Genomic DNA, 10,557 nt, shown 5'->3' with positions numbered 1-10,557 from the left:
CAAGGGGTAATGCCCTCAATCTGCGCCAGGGGAGGTTCAGGCTGGACATCAGGAAAACATTTTTCATGGAAAGGGTCACTGGGCACTGGAACAGGCTGCCCAGGGAGGTGGTTGATTCACCTTCCCTGGAGGTGTTTAAAGGACGGGTGGACGAGGTGCTGAGCGGCATGGTTTAGTGTTTGATAGGAATGGTTGGACTCGATAATCCAGTGATTTCCAACCTAGTGATTCCAGGATTCCACGATTCCCTCTTCCCACGGACGCAGCGACCCCGCCCCGCCTCCCGCCCCTCCCCGCGCACCACGTGACCCGCCCCCCGCTCCTCCGCCCCCCACCCTCCCCCCGCCGGGCCGAGCCTGGCGCTCGGGATCAAAATGGCGGCGGCCGGAGAGGGCGCGGGGCTGGGGCTGCGGAGTGGCCGGCGCTGAGTGGGGAGGATGAGGCGGCGGCCGAGCGGCTGCCCGAGGTGAGGGCGGAGCGCGGGGTGTCGCGGAGGGGACGGGGAGAGACCGCGGGGCTGCGGCGGTCAGGCGCCGTGGGGAGGGCCCAGCGTGGGGGTTTCTCCGGTTTGGGGCACCGGGAGCGGCCTCGCCTCGGCCTCTTGGCGCCGAGCGGCGCCAAGAGGCCGAGGCGAGGCCGCTCCCGGTACCCCAAACCGGAGATCCCCCTCCCTTGCTCCTCTGGAATATTCCTGGTACCGGTGGGGTCGTGCCTGGGTTGGCGCCTCGTCTTTGCTGCTTCCCCCTGCCGGAGCGTGTCCAGGGAGGGTGAGGAAGCGCTGGAACAGGTTGTCCAGACAAATCGTGGCTGCCCCAGCCCTGGAGGTGCTCGAGGCCGGGTTGGATGGAGCTTCCAGCGACCTAGTGCAGTGGAAAGTCTCCCTGCCCACGGGGCTCAGAACTGCATGGTCTTTAAGGTCTCGTCCAACCCAAGCCGTTCTATGATTCTGCGACGCTGAGGTGATAAACTACGTGTTGATGCGATGAGACTCTGCTTGTGTGAGAATTTAGCTTGGGGGGTGTAGCGTCGCTTGGGGCTTTGCTCCAAACCAGTGTAAGGTAATACACAAATCCAAAGCGTTTGGCAGATACACCACTGAGATGTGGTTGCCTCAGGTTTTACCACATACTGCGTGCTCTGTTTTCACTTAGAAATGGAGAAAATAGAAAGAGAAGCTTGTATACAGATTTATTTTTTTTTTTAGGGCTCATAACTTTTGATGCAGTGAGAAGCTTGAGGAGTTAAAGCCTTGCCCTCTGTCTGAAAGGTACTGGGTAGGAGGACTAGTCTTCTAAGGTTCTCCTTTATTATTTCAAATGAAAACCATCTACCACTTTCATCTTGGTTCTGTGTTAGTAAGCTTCACATGGAGGGATGCAGGGACAGGAATTCATAGAATCATAGAATAGTTTGGATTGGAAGGGACATTAAAGATCATCTAGTTCTAACACCCCTGCCATAGGCAGGGACATCCCACTACATCAGGCTGCCAAATTCCTTTTTAAATCAAGTGAGTTTAGAGCCCTCTGTATTTAAACTTTTTGCTTAAGAAAATAACAAAAATATTTCTTCTTCCTTTCTCCCTCCTGTTGTCGACAAAGCATCTGCTGTCAACATAACAATATTAATTCCATAGAGATTATTTTTGGGGGTGTCAAACAGGTCTTATTTAGTAATGTACAGACTGCAGCGTTCAAAAGGCAAGATCTGAGTGCTTATTTTGTAGAATATCTAGAGGAAGATAATGTATTGGAAAGGTGTGACTAGTGATGTTTTCCCCTTTCTTAGAATAATTTAATTCTAACTAGTATTAGATGATGGACCGGTGCGTAATTGAGCCATTTTAGAACTTGCTACTTTGTCGGATCAAATAACATTGTGTAAACATTGTTATCTGTTTATGTTTACATGTAAACCTCCAATGACTGTCAGCGAATAAAGATTGTATCTTAAGTTATGGAATCATAGAATAACCAGGTTGGAAGAGACCCACCAGATCATCGAGTCTAACCATTCCTATCAAACACTAGACCAGCATACTGGGTATTATGAAGTGAACCTGCTAATTGCTATCTGTTTTTTATTCAGATTTAAAGTTAGACTTGCGTAGTTGGACTACATACAGATAATCTTGGAAGTGAGGTTCGGTATTTTGTGTAGAATGTACAGCCAGTGTTTGTTTCTGTTCATTAACTGTTGAATCCTTTGTATTTTGGTTCAGCTGCACTAAGCATTTCTTTATTTGCTTTCAAACTTTAGCAACTGTATAAACAGGTGTGACATTCTCATCTGATTTTATATGTTTAAACATAAAAGGAGCACAGGCAGGAGTCATCTTGGATCATTTTTGTGGCACTTGTAATTGCTGGCTTTTTTAAAATCCTTGCCTCTTACTAATGTAAGTGAGTTTTCTTCATGTGTGCAGATTCTCTTGCTGAGTCATAGATACAGTAGTGGTGTAATGCTCATAACCAGCATTGACTGATTTGCAAAGAGTCATACATGAAAGAACAGAATTATTTTTATAAGCTTTCCTGGAAGACTTGCATGGACTTGTTATAGTGATTTTCTCAATTTCATTTCTCCCCTCTTGGTTTTCATGCTTGTCTGAGAACCTCAAAACTTTGAGCAACACACCTTCACAAAACCTTATTAAATTATAGAAGGTTACACTGTAGCCAGATGTTTGAATTTAATACAGTGGGGCTGTCAGAGCTGGATGAATAGCCCAACAAAATATTAAGTCTTCCTTGTGAAAGCAGCCTTTCGGGTTACTGCACACATGATGTCAGGTGTACAGCTGTCACTGACGGCAATTAACCATTGGACAAATTAACCACTGGACAAATTCTAGGCTGGGATGATGTCTTCTGCCCTGCTTTGCAGGCTGGATTTATATTGTGGTATCTTGTGATCCTGCATGTGAACCAAGAAGGACATGTAGCACTCAGCAAATGTCCTGCTACCCTAGTGCCAGTTTGGTCTTGATATACAAGACCACATGCAAGAAGAAGGGAAGACGTTCTGCTATCTCGGCTGCTCAGTGATGAAAAAGATAGTTGTGGCTGGCTGCCTTTCAGGAACACAAAGTAGGATGAGTCAGAACATCTTATGGACATCTTGCATGAACTGCATGTAATTTGCATGAATCAAATGAACTGTAGATAAAATGTGAGAATGCTCTTAAAATAACCACGTTCCAAATAATACTAATGAGAATCTAACCACTTCTATGGTGGATCCTGATAGAAAGCTGCTAGTTTCAGTTTTAACTCTTAAATTTTCTGGTTTTTTCTCGATGTATTTCCATGAGTTTTGGGTTCTGTTACCAAATCAATGACCTTTTTTTGTTTTTCGTCGAAGTCTGGCACAAACTTTATTATACGTGCACTGCAGACTGGGAATCCTAGTTTAGATGAGCTTCGAGTGAGTCACGTAGTTATTGATCTGTTTCATTACGCAGGTTCTTTCAAGAATAAGATTTACCAGCGTATCTTTAAATCTTTGGACAGAAGCTGTTGTGAATTTTTAGAATGCTCTTAAATATGTTGGCTTATCAGTATGCCTGAACTATAACAAGAAGGAACTGCAGATGCCAAGTTTGATGCTAGTCTTGCATTTTGTGCCTCTTCAGTCTGTTCTGCATGTCTCCCAAGAAGGATGCCAGTTGTAGTGGTGTCTTCTGGGTAATGAATGGATGTTGGAACATTCGGAAATCCTTGCATGTTTTATGCAGAAACAGTGAAAAATGAGTGTTGGGGAGAGTAGAAAAGGGCAGGAGGAAAAAAGGATAGGGAAGACTTGAATATTAGTATCCAAAGTTCTGTAAAGTTTTCATAGTTTGCATTCATCAGCTTATTCTGTGACATTTTAGTTACCAGTGTATTGCGGATAGCTTTCTTGCTTTATAAGGATGGCCATGAGGCTCTTTATAGAGGCTTAGTGGCAAAACTGGCTTGAACACATGTGGTCCACAGCTGCTTTTTCCTGCTTTCTGCAGTCCCCTCAGCTGTGTTGGTAGCTGTTTACATGGATTCACTCTGAAACACTGCCGGAAACTGATCTGTGAAAAATAAACGATTAAAACAGGGACCTGATCTTAAGTTATTTTCTGATCTGGGTCATCACGTTGCCATGGAAAGTCTGTTTGCTGGGACAGTGTAGAGGCAAGGTCAAGTGGGTGAAAGGTATCTGGGGGTGGGACTGCATTGCCTAAAGTGTGTTGCTGTACTTAAGTATACACTTAGTTACATTTAAGTCTGATTTGATTGCTCCATTGGATATGTTGTGCAAGGTTACACCAAACACTGCTGACTGTGCCCTTTAAATGACTGGTGGGCTCAGATATGCCTTCAGCCTGTTGGGGATTTTCTGTCATCAGTGAGTTTAAACCGTTTCTCTAAATGAAAAATAGGAATGACCCTGTTATACCAGAGTGATAAAACATTAAAAAAAAAAAAAGTAACATCAGCAGTCAGGACTGGTCAAGAAGAAACTTTCAGTAAGGTGTTGGGAGTGTAAAGTTTGAGGGTAACATCTTCCTAAATATCTTTCTAAGATAAAGTAAGTATCTTCTGGAGACCTTGCTTTGTTTTTAAGAACTTGATGTTCTAACACCAGCTATTATATGTATAAACGTCTGACCATTTTGTGAATACTGTTTGATCCTTGTCCTCAGATCTTGTCTGAATTCAGTGGTCATACTGTATGTTCTGTATGGTGCTCAGACATCACTGTATGTTCAATTCTTCCTGCATTAGAAAGACTGGGGTTTTTTTCCATCACTCTTTTCTTACCTATCATGCCTTGTTTCCAGTCCACTGTAGTAAATTGTAAAGTGTAGAATTAAATTTTTTAAAATCTCTCTTTCAAGAACCTCTTTCTAGTGCTACTGTTACTGCCATTCCTTATTTTCTTAAAGAGCCTTTTTATTTCTAATCTGTCCCCTTTGATGTAGGATTCTTTCAGTACGCTAACTTGCAGCTTTTAAGATGATCCTTTTCTTCCTGACATTATTCATCATTTCAAATCTTTGGTGTTATCTAGTGGGAAGACTTTAGAGAAGAGATCAAGCTAGATAATTATATGCATGATTCCTCTTTAATTTAGAAGCCTTGTCCAAGATCTGTTAAAACTCTGTTTCAGGATATTCGTTGTACCATTTTACACTTCTGCCCATGGTGATGGTGGCTGAACTCAAAGGATTTGGTTGAAACAGCAATGTGATAAATGACTGCTGCTTGGTCTTTCAGTTGGTCATGTTGTTTTGTGACCTAGTACTTGCTGAAGGTCTGTCATCAGTAGAGCTGCAAATAATGTCTCTGTGTGCTCGTGTGTGTGTGTTTTGGACTTTAGTTTGGGTCAGAGAAGTCTGTTCATTCTTATCGTCCAGTGCTGAGATTTGAATCGCGGTTTGGAATAAAAAGAGCAAGAATACCAAAGTCCTGTGAAGTCATCAAACCTTAGTAAAATTATACCTGTTTATATGCAAATGAAAGTGTATTTTGAGTGACCAGGCAGACCACGTCACATTAGTGAGAAATTGGAATGCTGCTTTGCTTACCATCTGCTACACCAGGTCTGTACAGCAATAAAGTATGCAAACCACCTCTGTGACATGTAGATTTATCTAATTGCTTTAAAAATAATCAGTAGGAGTGACAAAAGTTCCTTTTCACACTCTTTCTCCTGACCCTGGTATTGGAAATGATACTTGAGAGCTGACTAAAAAGCCTTCTAAAATAACAAAATCCAGTCAGAATGTAATGTGACAGTATTTTTTAGACTTGTGTTGTCATATTCTTTCAGCTTTTTTTATCTTCTCTTGCTTTAGCTTTGTTATCAAGATGACTATATACAAAGGGAGTGGGGGGAAGGTAGTTCCTTGACTGTTAGAAATGAAACCAGGGCTGGCTGTGGAGTTGATCTTCGACTTCGTCTAGGAAGATACAGGTTCTATTTGAAGACTTTCCTTTGCTGCTATAATTATAGTGCTCATCCTTGTAAATTCTGTAGTGTTTAATATGTGGTTGCGCTTGTACTTTGTACAAGTGGAGACGTTTAGAGGTTTTCTCTGAAATACGCAGATGCCTTGTTTCTTAAAATACGTAGAAGGTTTACTACCTCTCAAGCTGCTTGTGATAATTTAACTGAATGACCAGAAGATTTAATCTTGGAGAGGGGAGGAGTGTAGGCATATACATAGTGTAATTTTGTCTTATCTATTAAAAAAAAATCAGACTAATCAAATATGGGCATATATTAAAAGCTGATGTCCTGTACCTTGGCTCATCCTGTATTGGGCATCTCAATTTCAAGTGTGTTTATGTTAAATGAGCTACATATAAAATCTCTTGAATGCTGGGAGGAAAGGTAACATTAATAGGTTCATGGATTTCTTTAAAGTCATTCTAGCAGTAACTACAGCTCACCAAAATACAATCAAATTGCTTATATGGACATTTTATGTTGAAGATGACTTTGTCAGTCTTTAATGAAGTACTTCTAAGAGGTTTTTTGTAACAGGTTGTTTATTGTACTTCAGACACTAGAATGGTAGAAGAATGCCGAGTTGACAAAACGTGCACTCAACACAGGAAGTTTTGTATTATTCAGTGTGGTGATGGCCTTGATACTGAATGAGGAGGAATCTAAGCTGTGTTAGCACTTTTCAGCTGCTGAGAGACAACAGATGTTACTGGTGAGCTGGTTGTAAGCACTGTAATTCCCACAAAGTATTGTATGTAACAGCATGAGGAGTTCCTGGTCAGTGTCCTTGTGAGTCCTCTCGATGTGCTCAGTATCTCCATGAGTGATTTGGGGATTCAGCTTATCTAAATTTTGGATAAGAATGTGTTTGCTGCCTCAGAATCTCAAATTCCAACATGGATGACTATTTTTTGTATAGCCAAAGATGATGTTTAAGAGAATCATCTTCGGGTTTTTTTTTTTCTTTATAAAAATATATGGGATTTGGATCAGAAAGTACCCGCACTTCTTAGTTGGTCATTAAAATCACCGTAGGTTTTAGTCCTTTATTAAACACTTCTGGAAACTGTGCATTTGGACTTGAAATGCCGAAATATTCTACTGGCATAGTAATACAGTAAAAGATTATCCCCTCTCTGATAGTACTTGTAGTTCTAGACGCAAGCTTGAAGACTTGGTAACCCCGGTAAAGTGACTCTTGTAAGTATTTCTGCACTGAATCAAACCTGCTTGTCTTTAACTGCACTTAATGAAGAACTCTGATGCTGCAACCTGGACATTACTATTTAGAGTTGGTTTTCAGGCTTAAATTACAAGACTTCTGAAAATGGTGTTACTGAAAAAGGTGTGAAAATGTTAGTACAGTTATAAACCAAACTTTCCATAAGTTCTGTCCATATTACTCAGGGCTTTTCCATTTTAAGGAAAATAAAATTTGTTTTCTCTTACTGTAAGTTTCACAAGATGTTTATTTTCTCTACTGAGAATATCTAAAGTAATTTTGTTACTGCGTAGTTCTTCAATTGACCATTGTTAATCCAAACAGGCAAATTTTGAACAAGACTTGTACTTACCTAGGTATTTCCTCACCACCTTCTTGGGGGTCTACTTCCCTTCTTTTTCCCTTCTCCCTTCATTCTGTTTTTAGCTATAAACTTACTTTCCTGAAGTATAAAATTAGAAAATTTCATATTTTGTGACTGTTACCTGCATCAAGGCTGAGTTGTATTAAGCACCAGCAATCTTCAACAGTAATGAGAATCCTTATGTAAACATCTGTGAATCTCAGTTGCATCCCTGCTTTAAATTTGAACAGAAAGGAACTTGCCCTTTTCCCACCTGCACAAGGTTAGCTTGTTTCCTTTAAGTTAAAATGAACCTTTAATTTTTGTTAATCTAAAAGCTGATCCACCTAAAAACTGTTATTGATGATTGAAGATGAGTGTGCAAGTAGAGAATGGAGATTTGAGTGAGAATGATCATCAGGATGGAGAGGGAAGCGAGGTCGCTTTTTTTGGTGGCAACAATGACTTTTTTCAGTGTACTGATGACATCTCAAATAATAAAAGAATCAAAGGAGGTTTGGGAAGTGTGGCACACGCTGGCAGTGGCTTCATTCTCTGCCATTTGCACTTGATTTGAGTGTGAAAGACTAGTAGTATCGAGGACAGCTGTGGGTAAGTGAAAGATTAACAGAATTTGGTCTAAAATGAGATTAAGAGCAATGAGTTGCTTTAACGGAGTATCTCCTCTAGTACAGTCCAACAGACTTTCCTTCTAAAACTCTGATTTCTCTGAAAAATCTATTTTTTCAGGTGTTTTGGGGCAGGTGAAAAGCTTCAAATCTTGTGGAGACAAAGGGAGGAGTTAAAGGGCAGATTTGCCTTAGCAAATAGTTAAACAAAAAAACGCCCTACAAGGTCTCCGGACTGTGCAGTCTTAAAAAGTCTGTGTACATGGGATACGTGTAGATATTGCTGAATTAATTAAATTAAATGCATAAATGATTGGTGCATCTGTTTTTAGGGACAGCATGTTATGTCAACACGTGCAGTGCTCTTTTTGAGTGTTCTGTAAAACTTCCCTGTTCGTGTGACGGGACAAAAAATGAACACTTTCGAAACGCAGAGAGAGCTTGTTGCAGGAAATCTGGAAGACATAACTTCCTTCTCTTGCCAAGGGGAAAATGTAAACAAAGCTCCAGCTTAATTGTAGACTAACTACTAGTCTGGTTTTCTGACTAAGCCTTTCGTTCCTTAAATCATTCCTTTTATCATTGAGAAAGCATATTTTCTGTTTCATTTGAAATGGATTTCTGTATTTTTAGGGAAGACACCTCAAAGTTTGTGAGCATTTAGTTCTTGTTACAGTTGCATGGAATCTAAATGTAGGTATTAGTGAAGGTAAGTAGTGAAGCTGAAATTACTGGTGTAACCCATGAGGGTTCTGACGGTTTGTGGAAGTATGTGACATTTGCTCATGAGGGGAAACGTTGCCATACTAGTGTATGTTGCTACTTTACGTGCTCCCATGTGCACATGCTAAACTATCCATTACCAGAATGGCTGAATATTTGAGGTGTATGGCGTAGAAGGATTTATTGGTGTCATATGTTATAAATGTTACTTAAGTCAATGTGGCTCTTCAGGGTTTTGGGTTTGTTTTTTTTTTTCTGAAGTTAATGCTTTTACATTGACCCTATAGAAAAAAAATATAGAAGGAACTCTTTTAAATGTACAAGCTTTTAAATAACTAAAAATCTTAGTATATACAGAGATAACCGATTTATACAAACAGGCATAAGATCACCATGTTAGCTGTGGTTTTGTACATTAAAAGCATCTGAATAAAAGGAAAACAGCCTGTGGGTTTGACCAGGAATTGCTGACTTGCTCAGGGTGGCAGCAGTCCATAACCAGTTTACAATCTCTCAAATGAGTCAGTTGTTGTATAAATACCATGCATGATGAATTTTCCAGTATGATTTTGTATTGCTGCCTGCTTCAGTGAGCAGACCAGACCTGGGAGTGACTGTGGGTGTTAGGAGACATGGGGAAAAGGGAGAGTGTCAGCCCTGCAACCTGAGCCTTGAAAACAGCAGCTACAAAGGGAGGACTTTGCCTGTGTGACTGGGGCCAGGCTGCAGTGCCTTGCTGAGGGAAAGCCCAAGCTCAGAGAGAGCGAAAAGGATGACTGAAAGCGTATTGTTTTGTAGAGTCATGAGGCAGTTAGGTAGCAATAGTCTGCTCTCTTTATATCAACAGCAGAGGGTTACTCTTCCAGTTGTAGCTGCCTTTTGATAGGAATGGTTGGACTCGATGATCTGGTGGGTCTCTTCCAACCTGGTTATTCTATGATTCTGTCGGACCAGCCTGCAAGAATTCCCTTTCTCCTCACTGTCACCTGTCCCCTCCAGCAGTGGGGTGATGGATCAGCCATCTGAAATTAATTGTTCTTTGATTGTGTAACCTCCCTATGTGGCATGAGGGGAAGCAGCAAAACCCCGTGGCTGGAGCAGCAGTGTGGCAGGAAGGTACAGCTCCCTGCTGGTTTGGCTTCAGAAGTGGTGTTGGATCTCCCTGATGTATCTGTGAAGAGCTGACAGGTGAGCAGTCCAGCGCACACAGCAAGCTGAACTCCACTGGTGGATTGAGGGGAATATAAAATACACATAGGCGTGGCTTTGTATTTTTAACCTGTGTAACTAATACCTAAATGCAAATATTCTGTCACTGTATACCTAAAATGTTCAAGCTTTCAGGAAAGCAACAACCCCAATGGTTGTTGGTTCTTTATTGGTAATGGCTGCGCTCTGAAGGGTTGTCAACCAGTGCCTGGGTGAAGGTAGAAACAGGCTGCACAAATACCCAGCAAAAGTAGTACAGGCCAAAGAAGCAGCAGGAGTTAGCTAGCTAGATACAGTGAATCCTGGTGGTAGTTACTGCTGTGTAAATAGCCTGTTTCTCCTAGGACTACCCTTGCTTTGCAGTCAATTTGAAGATAATCTTTTCCTACCGTTAATTTTCTAGAGCACTGCTGGAGAAGTAGTATATTGCAAGAGTGGTCCTA

At 41.3% G+C, this 10,557-nt stretch overlaps 1 protein-coding gene across 2 annotated transcripts in view; it reads left to right on the top strand.

Moving 5' to 3' along the window:
- Positions 1-348: 348 nt before the first annotated feature.
- BTBD7 (BTB domain containing 7) overlaps positions 349-10,557 on the top strand; it is a 54,988-nt gene continuing 44,779 nt past the window's right edge. For both annotated transcript variants that reach the window (XM_069858695.1, XM_069858694.1), the window contains exon 1: positions 349-466. The gene's annotated coding sequence lies outside the window, so the exon portion shown is untranslated. The remainder of the gene's footprint in view (positions 467-10,557) is intronic.

This window comes from Phaenicophaeus curvirostris, chromosome 5, assembly GCF_032191515.1.
Source record: "Phaenicophaeus curvirostris isolate KB17595 chromosome 5, BPBGC_Pcur_1.0, whole genome shotgun sequence".
NCBI lineage: Eukaryota > Metazoa > Chordata > Aves > Cuculiformes > Cuculidae > Phaenicophaeus > Phaenicophaeus curvirostris.
The sequence above is the reverse complement of the archived record's forward strand: the minus strand, read 5'-3'. Positions and strand labels throughout refer to the sequence as shown.